At 45.3% G+C, this 8,520-nt stretch overlaps 1 long non-coding RNA gene across 2 annotated transcripts; it reads left to right on the top strand.

Annotated features, from left to right (window-relative positions):
- The first annotated feature begins 942 nt into the window (after positions 1–942).
- Positions 943–4,617, top strand: LOC120639688. Of its 2 annotated transcripts, XR_005661614.1 has the most exons (4): positions 943–2,152; positions 2,213–2,409; positions 3,939–4,134; positions 4,245–4,617. It is a non-coding gene; the product is annotated as an uncharacterized LOC120639688 (long non-coding RNA). The 2 variants fall into 2 exon arrangements; XR_005661613.1 differs by having other exon boundaries at positions 943–2,409.
- The last annotated feature ends 3,903 nt before the right edge of the window (positions 4,618–8,520 follow it).

Below are 8,520 nucleotides of genomic sequence, written 5' to 3' on the forward strand. Positions count from 1 at the left end.
GGTGGTGCAGTCATAGGGAAGTTTTTGAGTTTGGATGCTATAGAGGGAAGAGCAAGTTTTATGGATGCTACATAGGGAATTTTCTCTATTTCTATTGCAATCAGTGTTTATTGTTTCAAGGTTTGTCAATGGATACGCCTCCCTCTTGCTGAATATTATATTTTGTTATTTAGAAAATGGATAAAGATGTGAACTTTTGCATCATCCAATGCATACGGTCATTGTCGATTATTTCATCATCATGCCAATGACATATTTGAAAAATTATAAAAAAAAATTCTCTAGATGATATGATATTTTATATCATTCACATAATCTAAAGAAAAATTGCGGGCCATTCTTTGTGTTACCTCCATCGCCACCACTTCTAAAGTGTGGTAAGCTCTCTAGATATTGTCCCTTCTCACCTCCTTTTGCAATAGCTTCCAGAATAATCTGCATATTAAATTTTGTAGAATGTGTATAGGCTCATATGGTTTTCCTCTTCAGCTGTTAATCTTTCAAATTTGACCATATAACCACATCCATAATGCTTAACAATAACATATTTTCTATTTATAATAATGCTTGTACAAACTGTTTTCTAATCTTATTTTTTATAATAATTTTATTTTTCACTTCAACTCAAATCCACCGTAATTTTATTCAATATACATGCTTTTACAGTGCAATTGTTCCCTAGGTGGCTAGCTCAAACATGGCGTGGTTTTCTAGTCTAGTCATGGAATCTGGCACGGTTGCCTCATGGCTGATGTCAGTATCAGTCACCGAGTCTATCTATCTACACTATAAAACTATAAAGAACCAAAATAATTGAGAACACTTTCCACCAAAAAAATATCCCCATACCCCTCACACAATGGCCCCACATGGCAGGCTCGAAGTGGTAGAAAAAATTTTGGAGAAGAAAAAACTATAGAATGCAAACCGTTTCTGCCGATTCCTTTGATTTTTTTTTCACCGGACCTCTCCCCTTACCCTCCGCGCGAACCCACCCTATCCTCCGCACCATCCCCGCGCGTGATTGATCAATGTCATCAATCAATCAAAATTGGAATCAAGCAGCTGCCACCTTCCATTTGATCGCTCCCCCTGTCCTCCTCCAAGCAGGATCATGAGGCGCTCTGGGAAAATCCGCGTAGAAGTTCCACCCTTGAGAGGCCGGGCGGCCGGCCCCTGCTCGGCAGAGGCGGCGATATCCCCGACAGAGGCAGGCACAATGGCCCGTGGCCGTTCCGGCGCCGCTCCAGTCTCCGCCCCAGCCCGCCATGCCTCAATCCGCGACGGCTTGCCTTCCCCATCCCGCGGCCGTTCCGACGCCGCGCCAGTCTCCGCCCCGAACCCGCCAGCTGTTAGTTACTACGCTGTGCTGCTCCGCTGCGCACGGCCTTCGGGAGGTCTGACGTGCGCTGTTGCCACGCCCGACGTGAGTGGTTGGCCGGGATCCCTGCGAAGCATGCGCCCAGGAGGAAGAGCCGAAGAGGGGGACGGAGCTGGTGTGCAACGGATCGCCACCGCAGCTCGAAAGGCACTGCCGCCAGGCCGCGCCGCTCCGTAGCGCACGACCTCCAAGTGGTCAGAGGACGAGCTCCAGGAGGGGGCGGGCGCGACCGACCGGCACCCCGCGACAACACCGTGGACACGCCGATGTGCAGGCGCCTCGACGGGTTCGAGGCTGCCGATGCCGAGGTATTGGGCGGCGGCGCCTTCTCGCGGGGGTGCCGGCGGAAGGAAGCGCTGTGGTGAGCGGCTTCTTGCCTTTGCCGGGGAAGAAGTGGCCAGACAAGTTTCTGCTCGTCGCGAATCGCTCGAGGAGTGCGCTGTGGAGTGCACCACCAGGACGGCGAGGGACAAGACGAGGTGCTAGCTTGGTGTGGGCCGGCAACCTGATCGATACCGAGAAGATTGGTGGCGTGGTCGGCAGCAACACGCTGTACCTCCGGCTTGCAGGCTTGGATCACTAACCATTTCGTCTTCTGCATTTAGAGTGGATTATTTGTGTGCTATACATGTATGGATACAACTTTATACATGTTTTTGCATAGGTCTCAGAAGACAGAGCAATGCAGTGAGGCCATTGCTGCGCCTACAGTCTTGACGAGTGCCATTCTGATAATCATAGGAATTATCCTTGCCTGGTTTAAATTCAAAGGTACAGACTATAAATTTGTACATCGTCAGAGTGGAATTGGTTACTGAAATTTGGGTGCAGGTAAAAGAAGAAACAATAATAAAGGTAACACTAAGATAAGTCCGGTCTCTACGAGTAAGTCTGACAAACTCCCTGAAGGAAGCCCTGCTGAAGACTTCGAACTTCCTTTCACCAAATTCGAGGATATTGAGGCTGCAACACACAATTCCTCATAAGCGTATAAGATTGGACAAGGAGGCTTTGGTAAAGTTTATAAGGTACTTCGCTCCATTTAGTAGTAGTAGCAGCAGCAGCAGCTGCTGCTTTCTCATATCAATTTGTTCGACTTTCAGTAATTACGTTGGATTGTCCACATGGCCTGATTGTCGTGTGCCAAAGCCTTTGTTGTGTGCCATATATCGGGCACACGGCAAACGCCGCCTTTGCCGTGTGTCGAAGGTGCAGCGCACGGCAAAGAGTTGGGCATACGGCAAAGCCTAGCAAACAAAAGACACACGGCAAAGATTACATGTTTGCCGTGTGCTACATCAAAAACACACGTTAAAGTGTTAGCACACGGCAAAACATTCTCCAAAAATCTTGATTCTGTCATTGCAACTTTTATGGGTAACTTGATATTTTATGTGGGACTCTAAATTATATTTTGGTAGTTTTTCTTGATCTTTTGCTATATTTAACTTTTTATTTCAAGAAATGAAATTTCATAGAATAAGTGAAGTTTGAATTGCAATACTTTTACATGGAGAAATAATGAAACAAAAAAATTATATTCACATCATGAGATCCCATGTGAGACCATATCCAAAAAATGAATGGAAAATTTGAAGTTCTTGATCATGAACCATGCCCTCGAGCATGTGGCCCGACAGTTTTAAATTTCTATAAAAAGCAAATGAAGTCTGAAAAATGTGAAATTTGTAATGATATCATGATTTCATACGTGGACGCTATGGTAAAATTTTGAAAAAGTTTCGCACAAGTTATCACCTGTTCTCCTTATAAATCGAAGCACCTCCATAAAGGATCTATATAGTTGAATATGAGCCGTTGAGATTTGAAGCGAAAGTGACGGTCAATTTGGCTGTTGACTTGGAAACTGTTTATGCATGCAATACATATCTTACAATCATCCATGCCAACATTTGGCTATTTTTCGATTTTCTTTGATAATTTTTAAAAAAATTGCAATAAAATAACGAATCTTTGCCGTGTGCCAGACCCTAGGGCACACGGCAAAGTCTTTGCCGTGTGTTTGATGTGGAGCACACGGCAAACTTATCCGGCCCAACAAACACCCCAGCCCGGCCCAACACACACGCCCCTCCCCCACCATAAAACCCTACCCCTCGACCTCCCACTCCTGCCGCCGCCGTCCCCCACCCTCCCTCCTCTCCTCCTCTCCTCTTCGCCGCCGCCGCCGCCACCCCTCCCTCCTCTCCGTCGGTGCCGCCGCCCCGACCGCTCCGGCCGGATCCAGATCCGGCGCGCACGGAGTGGCTGCTCCGCCCTTCGGCGCGCAGCCCCCTCTCTCTCCTCTCCCGCCGCGGACAGAGCGGGAGGACGGGTCCATTTTTATTTCTGGTCCATTTTTTTGCCGAGTGTCAAAAGTGCACACGGCAAAGCCTTTGCCGTGTGCCCGACAAGTTGCACACGGCAAAGGTCGTCTTTGCCGACGCCTCTTCGCCGTGTGCCCTTTGCCGTGTGCAACACACGGCAAAGGCTTTGCCGTGTGTATTTGAGCCTTTGCCATGTGCTCATATGTATTTTGTTCTTACATTTTGCCAAGGCAATTCTAGGTGGTCAGGAAGTTGCTATCAAAAGGCTAACTAAGGATTCAGAGCAAGGAACTGAGGAATTCAGGAATGAAGTTATTCTATTGCAACATAAAAATTTGATTCAACTACATGGTTGTGTCGAGGGAGGTGAAAAGATCATGATATATGAGTATTTGCCTAATAGAAACTTAGATGCTATGCTTTTCGGTAAGCTTTAGTAACACACACTTCACAAGCTGGTTTATATATATAAACTAAAAAATAGCATTTTCATAGCAAACATCTCAAACACTGCTTTTATTTGAATATGCATGCAGATAGCTCAAGAAAAATATCGTTAGATTGGCCAAATCGATTTAACATAATAAAGGGAGTTGCAAGTGGACTTCTTTACCTCCACCAAGATTCAAGCTTGGCCATAGTTCATAGAGATCTCAAAACTGCAATGTTTTGCTAGACGTGGAGATGAGACCTAAGATAGCAGACTTTGACATGGCAAGGATCTTCGATGGTAACCAGAAAAATGCAAACACACGGCGTGTCGTCGTAACATAGTGAGTATATGATTGAATTAAGTGCTCAAATTAATATGGTTAAATTCAACGTTTTTGCAATAACTTTTGGAAGTGAATTTCGAAAATAGTGTGGACATAGTTCCTGAATACGCAATGTAAGGAGTCTTCTCAATGATGTCTGATGTCTATAGCTTTGGTGTCCTAATTTTGGAGCTTGTAACTCGTATATGGAGAAGCAGTTTGAAAAAAAAATTAAGGGTTTTCCAAACCTTACGATCGATGTGAGTATATAGCTTCTGAAGTTGGTCACCAATTTCATTTTCTTTTATTTAGTTTCTATAAACACGTGCGTGTCGCACTAGCACTACTAGAAAACAGGCTTTCAGCACCAGTTGAGAAGGGCCCAAGCTACCGGTTTCCCAACCGGTGCAAGGCAACCGAGACCATTGGCTTGGGTCTAAAACACCGGGTATTTAACCCGGTGCCTTAGGCACCCATTGGTACTGGTTGGAAAGTCCAACCGGTACCACAGAGGCCACCACGCTGGCACAAGATGGCAGCCCCTTTGGTACCGGTTGGTCTTTCCAACCGGTACCAATGATCTTTTCCCTTTTTTCCAAATTCAGTTTTGTTTGTTATATTTATTATTATTTATTCTTTTATAATTGCAAAACGCACTCAAGCTCTACAGTACTATACGTTCATTGGTCGTTCGTGTTCGTTTTAAAAGAATATTTGAAACTAACTAAAAGTGAAATGCGAGCATATAATTAAGCTAAATAGATGAACTAATATATTTACAAATTTACAAACATCAAGACATAATGTTTAAAAATATTTACAAATGTACAAGTCATGTTTGTAGTCCAACTACTGGTCCCCTCAGGAGGTCGATGGAAGTCCTCTATGGATGTGACCGTCGTGGTAGAACTCGCCTCTAGGATCCAAGATCTCATTCAAAATGAATCCGTCGAGCTGCTCGCACACGGCGTTGATACGATCAGTAGAGTAACATTCATCCCCCATTTGAGACATCTACCATTTGGGAAAAAAGATTAACATTATGTGCGTTAGTACAATTATGAAAATATACTAGTGAACGGTTTGGACGTACTCTCGTGTCTTCATCAGTAGCCTTCCCGCATGGAGTCATGATGTGCAAGTAGTCGCATACATAGTACCCGCACCAATCAGTTCCTTGTTGTTGTCTCGCACACTTAAGGAGAAACAAATAAATTACTCAATTTAGAACAATTTGGGATTATATACTTAACTAGACAAATCTTTATGAATCAACATACCGGATAATCCATGTTAACGTTCAGTTCGGGCCTCCATTGACCACGTCCTTTGTTATTTTTCACAAATTTTTTCCAAACTCTGCGCTCAAAGTTAAGTTTGATATTCAGGAATTGTTATTAACAGAAAAAAGATTTGATTGTGCAAACTGAACTTACCTGTTCAAGGGGTCTAGGATATGTTGGATTGCGGACTTTGGATTTCTCATTGAGTCAAAGACTATAAGATTGCCGGTCTCTACGGAAAGTATGAGTAAAATCCAATGGTAACTGCAGATATAGATATGATATATACATACATGCATTAGACAACTTAGTATTTATTTAGTAATATAACAGAGAATTGAGTCGACCAAGGCTTACCCAAAGTTATATGGTATGAATATATAGGATTTGTAACTTTGCCTAGTCAACGAATCGTACATGTTTTGGCACGTTTCCTTGTAATTTTCGTTGAGCACTTTCTGGTTGACTAGCAAAGGAGACATGAAGCCGATGTGATGGTGTCATCCATGTTTTCGGCTTCTTTGGGTCTCCTGTCTAAACGATACAATAGAAATTTTATAATGCACACATATAAATATGTTCTTGTTAACAAAAAGTATTAATGTAGAGGTAAATGATACTTACAAAAACCAAATGGTAAGGGCTTATCGATGGTAAATGTGATATAAATTTTCGAAGTACACCCAGAAGTCGTCCTCCCCGCGGAAGAAATCATGGTCACGATACTTGACTCCAAACATTTTCCCTTCGTCATTCGACATTCGCATGTACCATCTATGCAAATTTAACATCTGCGTGCCTAGACTTTTCTCCTCTTCCTCAGTGACAAAAGGTTTTCCATGCTGGAATGGAGTAAGAACGGGAGCGACAGGGATTTCCGCCTCCACTTGCCCCGTTGCCTCCTCTAGCGTTAATCCAGTTTCAGAAAGAAATATCACGGCCTGTAGGTCCGCCTGGAGTTGTACGTCCATCGGGTGTAGGAGTGGCAACCCTGGCACCCGGAGGGGCTCGAGTTCTTTTTGTTGTGTGCCAAGCTGAGGAATGGTCTTGCCACATTTTTTCTTCAGATATCTCACCTTGTGTGCCTTTGTCAGAGTACGATCATAGTTCGAGGGTAAGCTTTTCGGTTTTGTTGGGTTGTCTAGGTTTGCGAGAAGTTTTTTCCCTAGTTCTAGAGGTACCTTTTCCCTCGGCGGGGGGACTTTAGGCTTCAATTGTTCTTTTATATATCGAGCAGTCTCCTCTTCCAACTCCTCAGCGGTTTTCTCGTAGGTTAATTTTCTTTCGACCGTTTTCTGCTTCTTCTTTGAGGGTCCAGCAGCTGGGAGGGATGCTGTCTTTTTCTTTCCTTTTTTTGGTGCAGGGGGAGTTGGAGTACTCGTGGCCCTTTGCGCCGGCGGAGACGGTGGTGAAGGAGGTGGTTGTGGGGACGGCGGTGAGGGAGGCCGCGGAGATGGGCGATCGGTCTGCACGGGAGCCGTTGTGCTTGCAGTAAGTTTAATGTCAGCCTTGCGCCATAGAACGACCCCGTGCAGTGCGTCTCCCAAAGTCTTCTCTCCATCCCCTCCAACGAAGTCGAGCTCAAGATCCTCATTGTTTCCAACTATCTGCTCGACTGTGACGGAGGTGTAGCCAGGGGGTATCGGCCTTCCATGCATTGTAGTAGAAGGATTCAGGGGCAGGGCTGACCCGTATGCGACATGAATAGATATATTTCTTGCTCGCACATGAAGCTCGCACGGTGTCTGCATGGTGACATCATCCACTGGATACCTCTGGTCATCTACCGCCGTTGGCTCAATCTGGGGTTGCTGTTCCGCTTGTACGTCGAGCGCCGCCGTGGATGCACAGCTGCAGCGTCGCTGAGAGGCCGAGCTTATCACAATATCCGGGTGCGACCCAGCAGTACCTCTTTGGCTCAGAGCTAGCTGCACTACCTCATTGACCCTGGTGTCCATCTGAGATTCCAAGGACGCAACTTCCTGTTCATCTCTTCTTGTATGGCATGAAATTTCTCTTCCTGTTCGGCTTTGCTCTTTCGGTGAGTCTTGTAAGAGGAATCTCCGGCCCAAGCAACTTTCCATGGGACCACGCCGATGCCACGGGCTCGTCCAGGGTGTTCCGGATTCTTTAATGCCCTTGTCAGCTCATCATTCTCCCTTTGAGGCTGGAATGTTCCTTGTTGGGTCTCATCTATTGCAGCGACTAGATCGCGGAACACTTCTTGCATATGCTCGGGCACGACCAAACTTCCATCCAACTGGTTTAGTGTCACGCCATTAGCAAATAACCACCACTTGGATCTATCCGGCCAATCCCAAGTCGTCGGCCTGATGCCTCTATCCATAAGGTCATGCTCCATCTTCTGCCATTTTTTAACTGACTTCTTGTACCCGGCAGCCCCAAGGTGGTGGCTGTACTTCTTATTTGCTGCATTCACCTTGGCCTGTTCGGATTTTTCTTGGGCTTCCTCTGATAGTTTGTATTGTTTGAACTCCTCCCAGTATGGTTTAACCTGAGGAAGTTCATCCTAGTTCGGCTCCTTATCCTTCTTGATGTAATTGATGTACAACTTCTTCTTGAAATTTGCAAAGGCAAGGGCCATCTTTTTCAAGGCACATTTCTTCACAAGTTCTTGGTCAACTCCTTCAGGAAGAGTGAACATATCCTTGAGTTCTGCCCATAGCATTTTCTTCTGATGTGTAGGCACGGCGTGTTGCTTTTCTTCGGGTTTGCTCGTTTTCCATAGTCTTGTGGTGATCGGAATTCTTGCC

This window comes from Panicum virgatum, chromosome 7K (assembly GCF_016808335.1).
Source record: "Panicum virgatum strain AP13 chromosome 7K, P.virgatum_v5, whole genome shotgun sequence".
Taxonomy (NCBI): Eukaryota; Viridiplantae; Streptophyta; class Magnoliopsida; order Poales; family Poaceae; genus Panicum; species Panicum virgatum.